This window comes from Ambystoma mexicanum, chromosome 11, assembly GCF_040938575.1.
Source record: "Ambystoma mexicanum isolate Mex_15411 chromosome 11, UKY_AmexF1_1, whole genome shotgun sequence".
NCBI classification, from domain to species: domain Eukaryota; kingdom Metazoa; phylum Chordata; class Amphibia; order Caudata; family Ambystomatidae; genus Ambystoma; species Ambystoma mexicanum.
In genome coordinates, this window is record NC_090934.1 from 34,371,749 (window position 1) to 34,385,669 (window position 13,921).

Below are 13,921 nucleotides of genomic sequence, written 5' to 3' on the forward strand. Positions count from 1 at the left end.
CCGCACTCCTCGACAAGAATCAGCCCAGCGGCACTCATGTTCGGGGTACCCATACAGGCGGAGCTCCCCGTACATCCCAGGTGGGTAGCGCCTGAGCCAGATCTCCTAACCATAAATGCCAAGAGGGCAAAACAAAATGAACAGGAGAGTATCACTCGATGAGCCAGCCACCAGGAGCTAGCACCCGGAGACACAGTCATCGTCAAGAACCGAGCCACCCCCAAGAAGATGTCCCTCAACTTCGAATTCCAGCCCTGGACAGTCAGTGCCGCGAATCACAGCATGATCACTGCCACCAGGGGAAGTGAGACAGTGACGAGGAACATTTCACACTTCAGAAAGGTACCGCCTGAACTGTGGGAAGAAAGCCTGAGAGCCGCATGAGAAGGAACCGGATCACGCTGCTGATCACAAGGCCGAATGACACCCTGACCCTATGAAGTGCCAAGGGAACCAAAGACACCCAACCGGCAAGAAGATGAAGTCCAGCTTGAGAGGCCTCTGGCGGATGATTCAGAGAGAAGCCATCCCCAATACCACCTGAGGGAAAGGCCGAAACCTTTGTCCCGCCTCCAAGGATACGTGGTGGACGGAATCTACCAACAGGTGAGCCTGCCCAGATGAAATCCGAGAGACTAGAACAGACCACACCTGTTGTGACGTGTTTTTGTTAAGTGTTGTGAAAAACATTCCAAGTTGGGGAGGAATGTGATGTCACGTGCCAGAGAGTAGCCGGTTACGTGTCAGGGGCGTGGAATCAGAAATAAAGGTATGACCGGAACTGGCGTAATAACGCCAGTCCGGGTTTATGCAATCTCACGAGCAGTCCTGTTTTCTTCATGCGCAGTGACGCGCTACGCCAGACGGCCTCATCAGGCTTACATCTAGGGTCGGGCTCCCACACCTGCCCACACCCGACATCACAGGTGTAACCTCTTCTGCTATATCCCCTTTCTTTTAAGTGACATTAGGAGCGCCTAATGTCACTTAAAAGTGATGTTTCTTCATCACTTTGGTGAATCGCTCCTTAGACCAGGCACTCCACTGGGCTTTACCCTGGGGGATGGGGATGGTGTACTAGTTGTGCATTCTTCCTGTAAATCCCATTCCACCGGGCTTTACGCTGGGGTATGGGGATGGTCTACTAGGTGTGCATTCTTCTTGTAAATCCCATTCCACTGGGCTTTACTCTGAGGGAAGGGGATGGTGTACTAGTTGTGCATTCTTCCTGTAAATCCCATTCAACTGGGCTGTACCCTGGGGGGATGGGGATGGTCTACTAGGTGTGCATTCTTCCTGTAAATCCCATTCCACTGGGCTTTACCCTGGGGCATGGGGGTGGTCTACTAGGTATGCATTCTTCCTGTAAATCCCATTCCACTGGGCTTTACCCTGGGGGATGGGGATGGTCCACTAGGTGTGCATTCTTCCTGTAAATCCCATTCCACTGGGCTTTACCCCGGGGGATGGGGATGGTCTACTAGGTATGCATTCTTCCTGTAAATCCTATTCCACTGGGCTTTATGCTGGGGGGATGGGGATGGTCTACTAGGTATGCATTCTTCTAGTAAATCCCATTCAACTGGGCTATACCCTGGGGGGATGGGGATGGTCTACTAGGTGTGCATTCCTCTTGTAAATCCCATTCCACTGGGCTTTACCCTGGGGAATGGGAATGGTCCACTAGGTGTGCATTCTTCCTGTAAATCCCATTCCACTGGGCTTTACCCCGGGGGATGGGGATGGTCTACTAGGTGTGCATTCCTCTTGTAAATCCCATTCCACTGGGCTTTACCCTGGGGAATGGGAATGGTCCACTAGGTGTGCATTCTTCCTGTAAATCCCATTCCACTGGGCTTTACCCTGGGGTATTGGGGTGGTCTACTAGGTATGCATTCTTCCTGTAAATCCTATTCCACTGGGCTTTACCCTGGGGGATGGGGATGGTCCACTAGGTGTGCATTCTTCCTGTAAATCCCATTCCACTGGGCTTTACCCCGGGGGATGGTCTACTAGGTATGCATTCTTCCTGTAAATCCTATTCCACTGGGCTTTATGCTGGGGGGATGGGGATGGTCTACTAGGTATGCATTCTTCCAGTAAATCCCATTCAACTGGGCTATACTCTGGGGGGATGGGGATGGTCTACTAGGTGTGCATTCCTCTTGTAAATCCCATTCCACTGGGCTTTACCCTGGGGAATGGGGATGGTCCACTAGGTGTGCATTCTTCCTGTAAATCCCATTCCACTGGGCTTTACCCTGGGGTATTGGGGTGGTCTACTAGGTGTGCATTCTTCCTGTAAATCCCATTCAACTGGGCTATACCCTGGGGGGATGGGGATGGTCTACTAGGTGTGCATTCTTCTTGTAAATCCCATTACACTGGGCTTTACCCTGGGGGATGGGGATGGTGTACTAGGTGTGCATTCTTCCTGTAAATCCCATTCCACTGGGCTTTACCCTGGGGGGGTGGGGATGGTCTACTAGGTGTGCATTCTTCCTGTAAATCCTATTCCACTGGGCTTTACCCTGGGGCATGGGGATGGTCTACTAGGTGTGCATTCTTCTTGTAAATCCCATTCCACTGGGCTTTACCCTGGGGAATGGGAATGGTCCACTAGGTGTGCATTCTTCCTGTAAATCCCATTCCACTGGGCTTTACCCTGGGGTATCGGGGTGGTCTACTAGGTGTGCATTCTTCCTGTAAATCCCATTCAACTGGGCTATACCCTGGGGGGATGGGGATGGTCTACTAGGTGTGCATTCTTCTTGTAAATCCCATTACACTGGGCTTTACCCTGGGGGATGGGAATGGTGTACTAGGTGTGCATTCTTCCTGTAAATCCCATTCCACTGGGCTTTACCCTGGGGTATCGGGGTGGTCTACTAGGTGTGCTTTCTTCCTGTAAATCCCATTCCACTGGGCTTTACCCTGGGGTATCGGGGTGGTCTACTAGGTGTGCATTCTTCCTGTAAATCCCATTCCACTGGGCTTTACCCCGGGGGATGGGGATGGTCTACTAGGTATGCATTCTTCCTGTAAATCCCATTCCACTGGGCTTTACCCCGGGGGATGGGGATGGTGTACTAGGTGTGCATTCTTCCTGTAAATCCCACTCAGATTCAGAGAAGAAGATCTTCCTCCCTCTTTACTAATGGCTGAAGGAAGGGCGCCTTCCTCTCCAGTGGATGTTATTGAGGAAGATTTGGAGTTTTGGGCGTTCACTTCGGCAAGGTTTTCTTATGTGGTGCCTTACGGTGACCGTGCTTTGCCATGTGACCGGGCTGTGTTCATGTATCTGTGACTTTGCAGGATGAATTTGCGGATTAGGCTGCAAGTGCGAGCCTTCGTGCTGGAGGCTCGCGCTTCTTCCCCCCAAGGAAGCTCCAGGCCGTGTAGCACTTAACACACCATGCACTTCATCTGTTGCTCACCCATGAGCACGGAGTACCCCCAGTCCACTCTTCCCTGCTGCACTTGCACATTCTGAATACTCACAAGGCATAGTAGGGTCGTCCTTTTTTCCCTCCACTGTATTTAATTGTTTTAATCCCGTGTTCCCTCCCTGTTGCCCTTTGTTAAGACGGATTTCTGAACTCTGTCCTGGTGGCGCAGAAGTTCAGAAGGCCAACCTAATTACTTGGAACAGGGTAACCTCTGGACGAGCCAGACCAATCAAGGTAGCGATCGCGGCGGTCAAGACTAGGCCTCAAGAGGGGTGAGGGTGACTGAAAGCCCGCAATGAGCACACAAAGCAAGATCACTTACAAACTACTCCAAACAGTTGTTATATTAAAAATATATACACATTTATTTCAAGGCCTTTAAAACAATGACCGTAGCGAGAAAATCACAATATAACGATAGTAAACCAACACATACCATATCAACACAATATATATACAAATACGACAGTCTCAAGCGTTAGATGCACGAAATGGGTAGTCCACCTAAAAGGGAAGGAAGACAGGCAGTGCGAAATAATGCTTAGACCCAGTTCGCCTTCAGAGGCACCTAACTAGATGGAAGTCCGAGCCCTGCGAAGAGTGGAGCTTTGTGCTCAAAAGTACCTGCACGCGCTGGTGCCAACGGGCAAAAGGAGAAGCTCTTCGAGGGAAATCAGGCAGTTCAGTTTAGTGCACAAAAGAAGAAGAACAAGTTCCGCGACTCAAGCGCAACCTCCACAGTGGGCAGAAGCAGAGCGCGAGTACGGAAAAGGGGGCTGTTTGATACAGCGGGGAAAAGCAATGGGCTCCTGCAGGAGGGCGACCAGATCCTAGCTATGCTACTCACCGGTCCCCGATGCAAGCAGACCCAGGCTTCTCCGCGTCCGTTTCAGTAGCTGGCAGGTTCAGAAGAGCAGGGAACGCCTCGTCGTCGTGTTGAGTAAAAAGACGTCCCAATCGAAGAAACCCGCACAGTTTGTTACCACAGCAGGGCAACGGAGCGGCCGTGTGTATCTGAGCCAAATGTACACTACTCACTTCCGACCTGGGAACGCCAAGTGTACGAAGCGTGTGAGAGTGACCAGGACTCGAAATACTACACAACCTGGCGGCGGTTACAGAGCAAGACTCCCGTGTAAGCTGGTCAGTCAGCTGGATGGCCCAGAGACGCTTCCGAAGGCTTACTGGCAGGAGATGGTGAAGATGCCGAGAATAGCTGTTCCCGCTATTCCAAGGGTCGAAGTACCAGTACAGGCCTTCTGGTTCGATCAAAGGTGAAAAGGGTTTCACAAGGCGACAGCAGTGCAGAGGAGAAGTCCTTCAGCGGGTCGCCAGCGATTCCTCGGTCCAGCCTCTTGGTTGCAGGATACTTGGCTCCTGTATTCCTTCCTTCGTGAGAACTCAGGAGATCGACATGGTAGTGGTGTTTCCAGCCCCCTCTTATCCACGGTTCCCTTCGCGCCAAAACGGAGGGGACCCAATGGGAGATCCGCTCATCAACACTCACACCATTCATGGACCAATCACGGACCACGGTGGTCCCAGGCATTCACACAACCCTAGACTCTCTGGCACCCAGGATGTGTATTGGGACCAGACATCCCAGCCCACATCCTGGAGGCACACACAAGACATGTAGAAGCCCGCGAAAGCATCCGTGTTTCGCGGGAAAGTACATGCCCAAATAAGGAAGGCCCCGGGTCGGCTCGACCTGGGGAAGGTGAAGGGAGCAAGACGGTCAGCGGACAGGACAAAGGAGCCTCGTGGTCTGGCCATTTTGGGAGCCAGGCCACCATTTTGGGTTAAGCGCGGAAAACGCGCTTAGAACGCCAAAAGGAGCTCAAAACACAAGAAACGATCGCTGCCACCATTCCCGTCCCTGAATCTCTTGCACCGATCAGATACAATCCTAAACGAGTATCTAGGGCCTGTAGAAGGCTAGAGACCCAAGAGAGCTGTAACTTAGCTTACAGTGCCCTCTTGTGTCATGTTGCACGAAAGCCGCAACATGATAAAAGAAACTACGGGAAACAGCATTCCCTGGTACTGACTGTCTTAAGGGCATGTCAGTTTCCCCGTAAGAAAGGAGCGAAAGCCCAGAGGAGTGCGGCAGAAGGCTGCACTTCTCTGGCAAAGTCGAGAACAAGGTGAAAAACAACAGCAAAAAGTTTAGGGGTTGCCACATGGAAGGAAAATTACCTACAATTACGAAATCTTTCCTAACACCCTTGTGGGCCCTGTGAAACAGAATTGACTTACTGTATAAGCGCCTAACAAGCGAACAATAAATAAATAACATGTTGGCGTCAGTATTTCAGCTACTGGCTTAAGCTGGTTGCTCAGACGTAGGCCTTGGACGCACATTGTCCTTCTTACCTTGTGGCCTGGATCTAACTTGCGCAGCCTTTGGGACACCAGGGGAGGCCTCCAGAGCATGACTAAATGTCAGCCCTACAGAGCTGGGGGCCAGCATCGAGGAAACGCGTAGTGTTTCCTCCCATATTTAGCTCCTCAGCACCCCTTTCAAAGCCAATGCCGAGTTCCTCTGCTTCGAAACCTTCTGTGGTAGCAGTAGATTCCCCCCACACTTCTTCCGCATGCGTAGTGTACGCTGCCCAATGCTGAGTCTTACACCCTTTGAGTGCCTTCAGTTTGAAGAGCTTGCATGTGCAACCGGGACTCGTCGTGATCCGTTGGAAGACAACAATTGCACACACGCTGTGTGTCCTTCCAAGAGAACCTCATATTACACGAAGGGCAAGACTTCCATTTCTCCATGGGAGCCCAAAAACATAGGCATGCTTGTCCTAAATAAACTATGGGGTATAGAGACATTCTATTACTGGGCATAAGTGCCATGTACTGGCAAAGCCATGTATGTCCCAACCCCACTCTCCATACTGCTCGCCTTCTTGGCATGCAGCGCCTCCAGTATGAAGATATCGATCAATGCTGTCTTTGTCCTATTCATCGATGCCATTGTCAAACTTATTCGGCCTCGATAACTGCTCCAACGGAAACTCATGCGTTTGAAGTTTAGGTAAGGGAATGCTGCGTTTTGCGTCCAAACATAATAGCAGAAATAACAATCTAAGGACGTCGACGCGTGAGGAATCATGGGTACCTGTACACGTAGGACAGGGATAGTGTAACAAGTACACTCCTGAAGACGCCCCTTTTTTCGAATCCGAAAAACAAGGTGTAATACTCTGCACCAACCATTAAGTGGCAGCCTTTGCAAAGCATATGAATCCAAGCAGATTCACAAGCCTCAGAAATCTGTTTACTCCCCTTGTCTGGAGGATATCCTCTAGTGGATAAAAGTGTACTGCCCCTTTTATTTGCGGTAGTGACAACCAGAGAGTCTGCTTCTAAATGACCTTTGACATATAAGGGATCACTGAGTGCTAGTTCATATTATTTCTCTGTCCAGGGGTTAACGTGATTAGTTTGCACAGGGTTAATCAGAGAATACTTTTCAGAAGACGGATGGACTGTGAAGAGATCCCTAATGAAATCAGCGTCATCCTCAGATTCCTCAGTTTGAATATTGAATTTGTCTCCTCGTCTCTTTAAGAGGTCAGTGTAAAGATTGATCCTCCATGGAGTATTATTGGAGGTTCTGCGGTGTCTGGGGAAGGAAAGGAGTAGTCACTTGGGTCAATGTCGTCACCATCTAAAATGGCTTCCACTTCTGTATAGTCATCATCTTCCTGATCCAAGTCCTCTTTGTCTAGTTAAGACTGATAGAGAGGCTCGCTCCCCTTTTTAAAAGTTGTAGACTGGTACAAAATATGTTTATTTTAATGCATTTATTAAAGACTACGCTTTCTCCATGATATTGCTGCATCTTTTCTTCGATGCTTCTTTGCCTTGGTCTTCACTCTGCTGTGTAGGATTTGTTTTACTGGGTATAGAATCTTCCTCCGATGACCCACTCTGCAGAAAAGGGGTGTTATTTCTTTCTGTGAGTCCTAGTAGTATAAAGTGTTCTCTCCCCTTATTTATTTTTGTTATTTGTTATACGCCCAGACCCAGAGGTATCACGGCCTGGGTTACAGAATGCTTACTTATCTGGTTACAGTGCAAAATCAATACATTAGTTACATGAAGCTTAATTATCTGGTTACAGGGCACAATCAATGCATGAGTTATAAGTATGCATAAGTGAACATTCTTTGAACATCCCAGGCAGGTGAGTGTTGTGCCCCCTACCTCCATTTTGGCCCATAGTGTTGTTTAAAAAGAGCTTCCCCAGCCCCCTGCGCACGCATCCTTGCCAAGTTCCTCCCTGCTTCCTCCCGCCTCCCAACCTGCCCACTGCCTGTGATTGGCTGAGTTTGTTTATCCCTGTTTGGGTTCTGCGACCTATATCGTAGTTGCTCACTGCCTTTGAACATCCCAGGCAGGTGAGTGTTGTGCCCCTAAACTCCATTTTGGCCCATAGTGTTGTTTAAAATGTGCAAAACCCCGCGCACGCCTCTGCCGAGTTCCTCCCTGCTTCCTCCCAACCCGCCCACTACCCGTGATTAGCTGAGTTTGTTTTCCCTGTTTGAGCCCTGCAACCCGTGTCGTAGTTGTTCACTGCCTTTGAACATCCCAGGCAGGGGAGTGTTGTGTCCCCTACCTCCATTTTGGCCCATAGTGTTGTCTAAAAAGTGCTCCCCCACACCACCACGCACGCATCCTTGCTGAGTTCCACCCTGCTTCCTCCCGCTCCCAACCCACCCACCACCCATGATTTGATTGGCTCCCCACTGGAGTCATAAGTGAATCCCATAGGGCAGCCTTCTGCCTATGCAGCACCTGCGGCGAAGGGCCCAAGGCAAAGGGTGGCTCCGAAAGATGTGGCTCCAGATCGTGTCTGCAGGTGTCAAGAGGGGAAGCCAGCGGCCAGCCGTCAACCAGCATCTACTAGGACCAGTACGGTAGGAGTGGCCTAGAAGCCGATCCACTGTCAAACCGTACCTGCACCATTATAATAATACTGTGATTAATTCCACCTTCACCATCCTACCACCTCACAGGACCCTCAAATCTAGCTATGCCCTATTTCAAATTGCATTGTTGACTGTAGGCCTCTCTCCCACTATACAGGACTCTCAAATCTAGCTATGCCCTGTTTCAAATTGCATTGTCTGGTATTCAAATTGCATTGTTGACTGTGGGCCCCTCTCCCACTGTACAGGACTCTCAAATCTGGCTCTGCCCTATTTCAAATTGCATTGTTGGCTGTGGACCTCCCTCCCATTGTGCTGGACTGTCATGTCTAGCTGTGCCCTATTCTAAATTGCATTTTCTGGTATTCAAATTGCATTGTTGACTGTGGGCCTCTCTCCCACTATGCGGGACTCTCAAGTCTAGCTGTGCCCTATTTCAAATGGCATTGTCTGGTCTTCAAATTGCATTGTTGACTGGGGGCCTCTCTCTCCCTAAGTGGGACTCTCAAATCTAGCTGCAACCTATTTCAAATTGCATTGTCTGGTATTCAAATTGCATTGTTGTCTGTGGGCCTCTCTCCCGCTATATACAGGACTCTCAAGTCTAGCTGTGCCCTATTTCAAATTGCATTGTCTGGTATTCAGGTTGCGTTGTTGACTGTGGGCCTCTCTCCCACTATGCGTGACCTTCGAGTCTAGTTGTGCCCTATTTTCAAACAGCATTGTCTGGTACACAAATTGCATTGTCATCTGTAGGTGACACAGTGATTGTCAGGTACACCCATTAGGACAATTCGGTAGTTACTGACTATAACCTTCTTCACACCTCATCATTTGTTTACTGCAGTAAGCCTCTTCCAGGGAGACCCACATTAGGGACAGCCACTGGAATATCCCAACGATATAACCGTAGCAAACCTCCCATACCTAACTCGAGATAGCAACTGAACAAGACAGCAATATCAGCTGACAAGACCACCAACAGACTGAGCCCAAACTTGTACCAGACAATCCCCCACACCAAGTACAACACCGTAAAACAGCTGGACCAAAGCAAACCAACTCAGCATCAACAAACAGAAATAAAGACCAACAAAAACGCTCAAGCTCAAAATGCTGCGCAAACTAACTGGACCAAAGGAAAGACAAAGAGCAGAAAGAACAAACACAACTGAACACCACCGAAGACTCACAACTGCGGAACACACTCCCACAGACAGGAGTGCCAACAAACCAATGCAGAGAGAAGAGAGAAATCCCTCTACCTAACTCCATACCTCGCGAATAACCAGTCACCAGAATGAGCCAACCCAACCTACGAATCAAACAACAGCAGACAATCAAACACAACCATGCAGAAGAAGAACGGACAATGCTAGAAATAACAAGAACATAATCGACGCACTAACACCTTACATCACCAAAACAAGAGGAACTTCCACTCGGCAGCCACAAAATTTTGAAGAGGAACATGATGAAAACAAAAACCCAAGACTGAACCTAGAAGAACGTTTCGACGACACAGATACAACTGTACCAACACCTCAACAAGAGACCGACCCAGAAGGAAATCGCAACACTACTCAGAAAACAACACCAACAATAAAACACAAACCAAACTACACCTTTAAAATCCACTGCAACCTAATAAACGCAAGATCCATGTCAAAACACTCAACAGAGATCTTTGACCTTCTCTGCGACAACGGCATTGACATCCTATTCATCACAGAAGCATGGCTGGACGACAACTACAAAATTACACTCCAAAGCTGCCTCCCAACCAACTTCAAATGCCTTCAGGTAAACAGGAAAAATATAAAAAGGAGGCGGCCTCGCAATAGCATTCAAAGAACACCTAAAACTAAAAACAGACAAACCTCTTAACATCATCAACTGTGAAACCATGGTTAAACACCCATCAGCGAATGCAAAAACAAACATCACATTAATTCTGGTTTACAGACCACTGACATACGATGTAACCTTCGTCGACAACTTCATAGAAGCCATTACCAGCATAGCCATCGAGCACCAACACCTAATAATTCTGGCGGACTTCAACATTTGGTTAGAAGAAAAACATGCCAACTCCCAAAACTCACTAATTGGGCAGCTAACAACAATGAAACTACAACAGTTGGTCAAAGGGGCAACACACTCGGCAGGACACATCCTTGACACCATCTTCGCAAAGGAAAAACGTATCACCATGGCACCACCGATACAAATACTGTGGAGTGACCATCTCATCATCCCATTCGTGATCACACTACCAACCCAAGTCCGTCTCCAGCCCCCCAAGCTCACAACCATCACAAAAAGAAACTGGAAAACTGTCCAAGCAAGCAACCTAATGGAACAACTGGAGATTAACAAACCTTCAACTGCAGAACTAGAGCTAGCTGACCTAGACGGGAAAGCAGAGCTACTCCACAAATGGATTGCTGATACAATTGAAAACATCGCCCCGGAAAAACCATTTACCCCCTTCAAAAAAAAAAGCAATGGCAAAATGATTCACCCCGCTACTAAGCACTATGAAAAAGGACAACAACAAGATGGAAATGGAATGGAGGAAAGAATACAACCAAGACAAGAAAATACTGTTCCAGAAACAAATCTGTGCATACAAGAAGAAAATTCACAAGGTGAAGAGAAGTCATTATGATGACAGAATCACCAATGCCACCAACACACAAAAAGAAATGTTCAACTTCATTAAAGAAATGAGAAACCCACTTGGTTGCGACAACACTCCAATCCCCTCAGAGAAACCTTTGCAACAACTTGGCAGACCATTTCAAGAACAAAATCAACGACATCTGACAAATTATACAAAACAGACCAATCAACCTTAACACTCAACCAACCGGACCTAACGAACAGCCACAGCACAAACTCCAAACTTTCCTGAAATATCAGCAGAGGCATTTGCCAAGCTAGTAAAACACAGCAAGAAAGCAGGATCACCCATTGATCCCTGCCCCCCTGACACCTACAAATCAATCCTCGCACCAGGAACGCCATCAGAATACTACAGACACCTCCTAAATCTCTCACTCACAACAGGAACTGTACCAAGATACTTCAAATCAGCAAATATCAAACCGCTTTGAAAAACACAAGTGGCGACGTGGAAGACCTCTCCAACTACAGACCGATTTCAAACATTCCCTACCCAGCAAAACTCTGAAAAAAATATGTATACAAATGAACCCAAGAACATGTAGAAAAACACCACCTGCTAGACCAAGCACAAGTCGGTTTCAGACCTGCAAGAGGATCAGAATCTGCACTACTATCCATCTGGGACAACCTAAAAACATACGCAGACTCCAACACAACCTCAGCTCTGATTCTGCTCGACCTCTCTGTAGCCTTTGACACAGTAAACCATGACACCCTAACCAAAAGATTGGGAGCTATAGGTATAACGAACATGTCACTACTATGGATTAAATAATTCCTAGCAGACAGAACAGAAACCGTATGGATAAACGCCTTCAAATCTACTCCACGAGTTAACGACTGTGTAGTACCACAGAGATCCTCGATATCAGCACTATACTTCAACATCTACCGGGCTCCAGTTATCAGAATCTTCAAAAAAATACAACATTACATGCTACAACTATGCACTACACTCAAATCATCTACAAAATCGAAGACACTCAAGCCGATCACTCAACCCTAATTGACTGTCTAAAAGAAGACTTTAACTGGATGAACGCCAACAACTTGAAAATCAACCCAGGAAAGATAGAAATCATGATTATATCCAAAAACCAAGAGAACAACACTTGCATTCCCTGGCCGACGGAAATAGGAACCGCGCCAACACCATCTAAGGTAGTAAAAAATCTGGGAGTCCTGATGGACAACCCCCTAACCTTAGAACCACAAATAAATGCAATAATCAAGAAATGCTTCTTCCTCCTTCACACAAGAAGAATCTTACATTTCCTCTCCTTCACTCACAAAACACTCTCATTCATCACCCTCATCATGTCAAGAATCGACTACGCTAACAGCCTCTACCTCGGGATGCCAGAATACCTCCTGAAAAAAATACAACACATCCAAAATGCAGTGGCCAGACTCCTCCTCAAACTATCCAGAAGAGGCCACATCACTCCAGCACTAAAAATACTACATTGGCTCCCAGTCAAACATCGCAACACCTTCAAAACAATGTGCATAACACACAGGGCAATCGGTGTTAGGAAAGATTTCATAATTGTAGGTAATTTTCCTTCCATGTGGCAACCCCCAAACGTTTTGCTGTTGTTTTACACCCTGATCTAGACTTTGCCAGAGAAGCGCAGCCTTCCGCCGCACTCCTCTGGGCTTTCGCTCAATTTTTACGGGGAAACTGACATGCCCTTAAGACAGTTCCAGGAGACTTCGTTTTCCTTTAGTCCTTTCCTCATGTTGCAGCTTTTGAGCAACATGAAACAAGAGTGCACCGTAACTTACATTACTGCGCTCTTGGGTCGCTAGTCATTCCAAAGGCCCTAGAAACTCTCGCTGGACTTATCATGAAATGTGCAAGTGTGTCACAGACGGGACTGGTGGCAGCTATTGTTTCTTTGTGTTTTGAACCCCTTTTTGCCATGTTAACCGCGCTTCCCGCATTTGGCCCAAATGGGTGGCCTGGCCTCCAAAATGGCCATGCCACGAGGTTCTTTGTCCTGTCCGCTGACCGTCTTGCCCCTTCACCTTCCCCCAGGTCGAGCCAACCCGGGGCAGTCCTTATTTGGTCATGCACTTTCCCGTGAAACACAACGCTTTCGCGGGCTTCTGCATGCCTTGTGTGTGCCTTGTGTGTGCCTCCAGGATGTGGGCTGGGATGTCTGTTCCCAATACACATCCTGGGTGCCAGAGAGTCTAGAGTGTCCTGAATGCCTGGGACCACCGTGGTCCGTGATAGGTCTACGTATTGTGTGAGTGTTTGTGATCGGATCTCCCATTGGGCCCTCTCCGTTTTGGCACGAAGGGAACTTTGGATAAGAGGAGGCTGAAAACCCCACTACCATGTCGATCTCCTGAGTTCTCACGAACAAAGGGTAAGGAGCCAAGTATCCTGCAACTAAGAAGCTGAGTCGAGGAATCACTGGTGACCCGCTGAAGGTTTGGCACCCTGCACTGCTGTCGTCCTGCGAGACCACTCGGCCTCTGATCGAACGAGAAGGTCTGCAAAAGCACTTCGACCCTTTAGAATAGTGGGAACAACTATTCTCGGCATCTTTACCAAATCCTGTACGTAAGCCTTCGGAAGCGTCCTTGGGCCATTCAGTGGACTGACCAGCCTACACAGGAATCTTGCTCTGTCACCGCCGTCTGGCTTACTGCTAAAACCGTGTCCTCGGCACTCTCACACGATTCGTACACTTGGCGTTCCCAGGTCTGAAGTGAGAAGTGTACTTTGGGACCGGAATACACGCGGTTGCCGAGTTGCCCTGCTGTGGTAACAAACCTGTGCGTGTTCGCTGCATTTGGGACACCCTCGACCCCGACTCCTGCTGTCGC